The sequence below is a fragment of the Biomphalaria glabrata genome, chromosome 14 (genome assembly GCF_947242115.1).
Source record: "Biomphalaria glabrata chromosome 14, xgBioGlab47.1, whole genome shotgun sequence".
Lineage (NCBI taxonomy): Eukaryota > Metazoa > Mollusca > Gastropoda > Planorbidae > Biomphalaria > Biomphalaria glabrata.
Genome location: NC_074724.1, coordinates 27,002,132 through 27,009,651, shown reverse-complemented (window position 1 = coordinate 27,009,651; position 7,520 = coordinate 27,002,132). Strand labels below are relative to the sequence as shown.

Sequence of the window (7,520 nt, the reverse complement as noted above, 5' to 3'; positions counted from 1 at the left end):
CTCGATGGTGACATACAATCGAAAGCCAGAGGAAGACTACAGTCCGGCAGCCAATTGATTTTCCTTATTGTAACAAATTATGTAGGTCACAGCTGGGTCTGCATGGCTATGTGAAATGTTGTTCTCTTCCTTTCTCTTCAGATTTGGAGAAATTCGCATTTTTAACGGCCCCCGAAATGGAAATAAACATGTCGCAACTAGTTTTGTTTGGTCTGTCGGGGTGTCCATCAGTCCGTCTGTCACGTTTAGGTCTCAAATACTAGAAGAGATAATGAAAATCCGATTTATGCAGCTTGCAAAGTTTTTACAAAACTTATATCAGCTCACTCTGTCTGGGCGGGTTCTTTTCCACGTTATTTCTCCAAATTCTCATTCTCGGATTCATTTGAAACTGTGCACAATCGAAGACAATACATGAATCAATCAAAATATTAAACAATTAGTTAATCAATTTTTCGTTATTAATTAATTTTGTATAATTTTTTAATAATTAATTTTGTTTTAAATAGAAAAGAAGAGACAAACCTTGCTATTGCAGTACTTGTACAATGCTTCTCCATGCATAAGCTTTGTTGTTGTTGTTTTTTTTATATATTTAAAATTTTTTTTACTTGTTTATCTTCTGAAAGCGAACTGTATTGTTACAATACCTCTATTCAAGTCACTTTTTCGTGGAGGATGGAACATACTTTTTTTAAGAAGACGATACCTCCTTTATATAACTTATAGAGAGATTATTTTTCCTGTTTAATCACTAATGAATGTTAGATTAAAAAACAATGGAACATTTTTTTTACCCCTCCACCTCCCCCCCCCCTGAATGTGTAGATCTACTACACTTTATATAATATTCCAATGATTGGCTTTTAGATCTAGACTTAGAAGACGCCGAGCAAAAAAATCCTAAACATTAATTTATTAAACTGTTGCATCAATAATAACTTAACAGTCGGAAATTCCCGAATGCGATAGTCCATTCAAGAGCGCAATAAATTTAAATTTATTTCTTTTATTTTATTTTGAAAAATTCTAACGGTCAAACCATAGTTTTCCCTGTGTGGCCAACGAACTAGCAATTCTTTTCTCAGCGATAAACATCAACTGTTAAACTTTCAGGAAAATCGTTAGAGCCATTTTTGAGAGCCGCGTTCAGGTTCTACCCTCCACCCTTCTGGTTCCATGAAGTTTTGACTTGATAAGAGGTATTGTAAAAAGTAAGAATGAATTTAAACACACATAATTTATACATTATTTAAAATAAGAGTAAGTATATCCATATATAAGGAACAGACTTCGCTGGGCAGGTCACCTCGAAAGAATGCCAGAGAACAGAGGAGCAAAGATTGTTCTCCAGCAAAAACCAAAAGGCAGACCACGGATAGGGAGGCTTGGTGATGTAGAGGCAGATCTACAACAGTTCGAGCAGAACAGAGTCCGAGCATGGAGACGTAAAGGACTGGACAGATCAGAATGGAGAGACGTGCTAAAGCAGGCCTGGGCCCCCTCCATGGGCTGCAGTGCCACTGGGATGGATGAATGGATATACCAAGAATGCCTTCATAATCCTGGAGGTAATCAATCACATAAAGGGCATAGAAGGGTGTGTGGGATTTGCACTGTGGTTTTGCGCCTCTTCATGGGAGATGAACCCGGAATGTTCGAAACATCATCTGCACACATCTTAAATCTAAGTCCCACTAGGTGGCATATACCCTAGTGCCAAATGATCACGTTGGAGATTTAAGGTGAGTCCGATCTTTTGACCTACTTTCTATTGTTTTGCCATGTTGGAGATTTAAGGTGAGTCCGATCTTTCAATCTACTTTCTATTGTCGTTTTAGCATGTTGGACACCTGAGTCCGATCCTCTGACCTATTTTCTTTAGTCGTTTCACCATATTAGTGATCTAAGGTGAATTTCGATCTTTTGACCTAGTTTCAATTGCCAGAGATCTGCTGACCTACTTCCCGATGTCCGAATCTGTTGTACGATTATATCTACTTGCGACCTTGTGTAGTCCTATGAGTTTTTTTTTACAAGAGTGTCTGTGTCTTTTTATTTTACTTCAACAATAAAAAAAAGCAAAAACTCAAAGATCAATTACTGTCACACAAAGATCTAGATTTATATGATATACATATTAATGTTCGGGCTCCTATATGAAAATATTTATCTTTAAAGAACAGACATTCTAACTTTGTTTTTAAAAGACATGATTTAGGAAAGAGAAAAGTACTTGATTTTTCTATGTGTTCATTTTTTTTTTGTCTTTGTTAGTCTTTCCTTTATTCTCTCCCTTTATACCCCCCACTAATTTTCAACGAATTGAAGGTGTACGCCTTTATTCCTGTGACCTCTTTAAGTCTGTTAGCCGTGTTCAAGATTCTCATTGTTCATTGCTGTGATGCATGCTTCTAAACACCGTTTTATTTTGACAGGAGGAACTAGGTGACTCCACGATCCTCTTGCCCATTCTCCCCCCCAACCCCAAATTTTTACTAAATAAGTAGTGCTGCATTAGTTTCCTAATCCTCGGGGTTTTAGTTTCACGCTACGCCCCTGTTTTAGACGCATTAAAACCAAATCACATGTCGAGGCTAAGGTTGAGAGAGTGGAGGCTTGAAAATAAATGACACCCTGAATCGTCCAAATAAACCGATTGTCTTAATCCGAGAGTGTGACTTCATATTGGCCCCTGGTTTCCAGACATCTAGTATCTGGGTCAAAGCTAGGTCGTTTTGTCGACTGAATCCAAGAGTTGGATTCAGTTTCTGCCAATGCGGAGATTTGATAGTTGCGTTTTAAATGTCCTACAAAGAACAGTGCAGATTCGCTGGCCCCCTATTACCCTACCTTCATACCACCCCACCCCCCCAAAAAAAACCTTCATACCCCCCTACCCCAAATCTTTTATTAATATCTCTTTTAAATATAGAGATTCAACGCAATTAAAGGAGCGGGGGGGGGGGGAGAAGGAAGTTGAAACCAGGTATCAGCACTAGTTAGTGGCTGCCAAGCGTGAATTTCTTGATCTTTTTATTTTTTTCAATTTTATTTACGCAGACGTGACCAAGATTCATTTGTGTCCTTCACTAGAGAAGTGGGAGCGTCTTGTCATCCGTATTTCACTCGTTGTGATTGGCTGGTGATGCCACACCCCTTGGAACATTGGCCATATAGTTATTGGGAAAGCGATGCCAACTTAGTTTATTTACAGCTACTACCTGATTAAAAAAAAAAATATGTGCATTAGCATAAAAAGTGGTTGAAAATATTCTTAAGCATTAATGAATGGTGTCAGAAGTTAAAGAAAAACAGCGCAACATGGTATGACTACTTTAGTACCGAAGAACAGCTGGTCATTTCACTCATGCAACATGAATGTAGATGTAGATATTTCGGCAAATTTGCTGCCAGGAGAGTAGATGACCTTTTTTAAAGTTCCAGCATCGATTAGCGCATGAATCTGAACAAAGTAGTTCTTAAAGTAGTTCTTGAGTTTTATGCACTTATTTGATTTGAGAACATTTCTTTAATAAATCCTTTAATGCTTAATTTGATTTTTGTATAATTTCGTCAATATTGGGATCCCATGATAAACATTCATTCATTTATAACACTTAGTTATTTTAAGTTTCTGTGCAATTGATGTACCATGAACAGAATAAGTCATTTTTATTTCATTTACTCTTTTTGTACTCTTAACAGCTTACAGTCTCTAGGGTGGAGAGACATGCTCCTATTGGAGTCTCATTTCTTTAATTATTCTAATTCTTTTTGTAAAATTTCTGTATCTTGTGTTTGTTTGTTTTTTGTTCCATATATTATGCAATCATCAGCAAATAATTTAACTTTTGTTCTTGAACTAATCTTATCTTATAAAATTTAGAAACATTAGCGGGCCCAAGACTGTTCCTTGAGGTACACCTGAGTGAACTGCTATTGGTGTTGATTTAGAGCCATTTATTATTACAGTTTATTCTCTCCCCTATCAGGAAATCCTAACTTGTGAAATATTAAACTCGTATGCTCGAGAGGTACAAAATTATTAAAGTAAGCTACTATTAGAAGTACAAAAAAGTACTAAGTCATAGTTAAGTACTATTAGAAGTACTCTAACTTAATAAGTAGTATTTCAATGCTAATTGAAGTCAAGTTTGTTTTTTTAATTGTATAACTCACTAACGTGTGTAAACTGTATGTTCCACTTGAACGAATGTTCTTGTTGAAAGCGAGAATGTCGCCCCGAGATCCGAGAAGAAAAGAAGCTACCTTTAATAATTCGCCTTTTTTGTTTTCTGAGTTTCCATGAAAAAATCGTTACCCAGATAATATTTGTACAGATACATGTAAATGTAACTCGACCAAACTTGATGCTTGATTTGGAATATTCTATACTGTCCTGGCTTGGATTTTCTGTGCTGCATAGCGCATAGTATTTCACTATTCTAAACGCGAGTCCGAACAAAAAAAATATTATGACATTAACCTTGTTCTTTCTTTGCTGCAGTCTAATCCACAAACATACCGAAAGTGCTGGAATATAGGTCTTTGAAATGTTTCTTGTTGTTCATAAGAAAGCGTTATTTTTTTTTAGATATGTTCATCTATATTATCATTAGTATCAAGTAATATATGTTAATTTATAGAAATAAAATCTTGTTTAAAAAAAAAAAAACCAATAATGAGGCCAATAGCCCCAAAAAGAGGCAGAGCCCCCCAAAAAAAGAGGCAAAGAAAAGAGTCAAACGCCCAATGATTCCTAGGATGTAAACAGCTGACGTCAAAAGCTAAAAAGCTGAGGTGTCCTAAATAAAAAGAAGAAAAAACGAACACATCCAAGGGACACAACAATTAACTATAAGATACTTCATAAAACTTGTGAAGACTTCAACCGATGTTTATTTACAGATGGGGGAGATCGTCTTGTCTCTCTATCCGTCGTTTCAATAAACAGTCTGTTCAATATCCATCTTTCTACAAGCTCCTGTCATGTACACGTAATCTGCAACGTCATTCGTCTGACTGACTACGTCACTACTTTTACCGTCGCTAAAAAACAATGCGCAATATATTTTTTTTTTTTTACAAAACTAACATAATCTCTCAACTAAACTAGGTCACTAGTATGAAATGGAGGACTCGACTGTCCTGAATAGACAAGGACCGCCACGTTCTCACTGAATGACACTGAAAATATGTTGGAATGAGAAAGGCATAGTGCAGAGGTGGCCGGGGGCTGGAGAGAGGGCGTTGTGTAACTGTATGAGGGTAATCGAGACACTTTGTCTGAATTTAAAAGAGCCAGAGTATGAAAAGGGTAAATAAAAAAAAAAGTTTTCAATGTCTTCTTTTTCCTATAAACAGACGCGTGTTTTTTTTTTGACGCTAAGAAAGAGGACAGAATGTGGAAATGGGTTAAAACGATGTTCTTGGGTTAAGCGGGAGGGTCTTAAGATTGCTCTACATTTTGTATTACCGCAAGTATTCAAGATTAAGGGGATATTATTTATTTCTCTACTTACTTGACGAAACACTATCTAAACGTGTAACATGACATACGCTACCACTTTAACCCTTTCCCTCCGGACACTTCTCCCCCTTCAATCCTTTTTTGACACTTTAAATTTATTGACAGTGTGAACAAAAAAAGACAATAAACCTTCTAATGTTGTTGTTTTATTATCTTCATGTATGCATGAATAAACATTTCGTTTTATTTCACAGAGTTTTTACAGTATGAAATGCTAGACCAAAGGGAAGATAATTTTTATTTTTTATTTTTTCGTTTTATCACTGACAGCAGGCTTGGTGCTTATTTGTTTTTCTCTGTAAGTTTCAAACGATCCATAAAACTAAACAAGCTAAATAGAAAATTCCTTTTTAAAAATGTTTATCTATAGGGGAAGAACTCCGCCCTTAAAACTATATCTATCAATAATATACATGTTATTTCCCTTATTTGATATCAAATAAAATAATCAATTACCAATAAATAGTAGACTAATAGTTCTTTATTTAATTGATTCATGTTTTGTTAGGTCCAATAAGTAATCGTTTAAAGTTTTGTTAGGTCCAATAAGTAATTGTTTAAAGTATCAACCTGATCCGAGAATGTGTGTGGGAGATATAACGTGCACACATTTTTTTACCAGACAGACAGACATAAAGACAAACAGAGTTGATATAATCTTTGTAAAAATGGCGATTATTAAGCTACGTCCTCGTCTGCATCTCTGTTTGCTGGAAGCTACGGGTTAATAGTGTAAGGGATATTTTAGGCTTACTAGTAATAGTTTTTCCGCATTAACTTCCAATATTTACACTTTGTTTTGGTCCTGACGTCAAAGAGTTAATCAAATGCCGTTGGACATGTATTCACTTTGTGTAATTTCATTGCAGTTTGATCTATTTATCTCATGCGCATTTAAAAAAAAATAGTCTTTGAAGTTACGTCGGTAACAAAAATAGTGCCTTCCTTTTTAGAATATTCATACGTAATCGCAAAGGAAGACATGGTTTCGCATTTGTGGTACTGCCCTTTTAATACGAAACAAATACTGTTTTAATAAACAAAAATGAAGAGAAATCGAGACAAAATGAGTACGGGCGTGTGTGCGTGTGTGTTTAGTAAGAAAATAAAGAACACATCGGTTTTGAAGGGAGAATAAATGTAAAGTCAATTTACTTGATACCATTAAAAAAAAAACAAGAAAAACTAGCAAGGTTCTTCTGCTGAGATTTTGACAGCTGCGCTCTACGTAATCTGTTTGTGTGTAGCGCCGAGAGAAAGCGTTGACAAGGGAGCTAATGTCCCCTGTCGGATCTTTCACCCGCGCAAGCCTATAGGACACGCCGTAGAGAAAAATCAATATTGGCGCCAAATCGTGCAGGTCTTTAGGCGAATACAGTTTTATTAGTGCAGAAAGAACTCGGTCGGTAACAGAACTTCAGTTCTTATAGGTGGGAAACTAATGGACCTCATTTACCAATCGTAAACAAACAACATTTAGTCACGTGATAATATTGATAAAACAACGGAAAAAACTGTCACGTGATAACCATCGTGTATTAAAAATTAGATCGTAATTTGTATTGAAGAGATAGAGAATCACGTGGCTAAATGTTGTTTGTTTACGATTGGTGAATGAGGTCCATTGTCGGTATTGGCGAGAGAGAAAAAAAGTTTTAAAAGAAATAAAAATAGAGAAAAATTTGGCTCCCTATCAAGGAGGCTAGGGTTCGAACTCCAAACGCAAACTGAGTTAATTTTACAGAGCGCTTAAAGTGAACACGAAAACCTTCTCTCAAATTTCCCTCTTTCCCCAGAGATTCACAAAAAGGGATCTGTCCCTAGCGCACTGAGCAAAAACCAAGGTAAATAAATATCTTTATGACAATTCTTTTATTATGATGTTCATTATTTTTTACAAGAAAACTGTCAGAAGTATACAACAGTTTAGGCCTAGGCCTTTGGCTTCTTTCAACCCCAAATCTTTTCAACACACTCACATGCATAC

General features: G+C 36.0%; 1 protein-coding gene across 1 annotated transcript in view; it reads right to left on the bottom strand.

Moving 5' to 3' along the window:
* LOC106055161 (selenoprotein S-like) overlaps nt 1–7,520 on the bottom strand; it is a 150,693-nt gene that overhangs the window by 135,192 nt on the left and 7,981 nt on the right. The gene's annotated exons all lie outside the window — the stretch shown is intronic.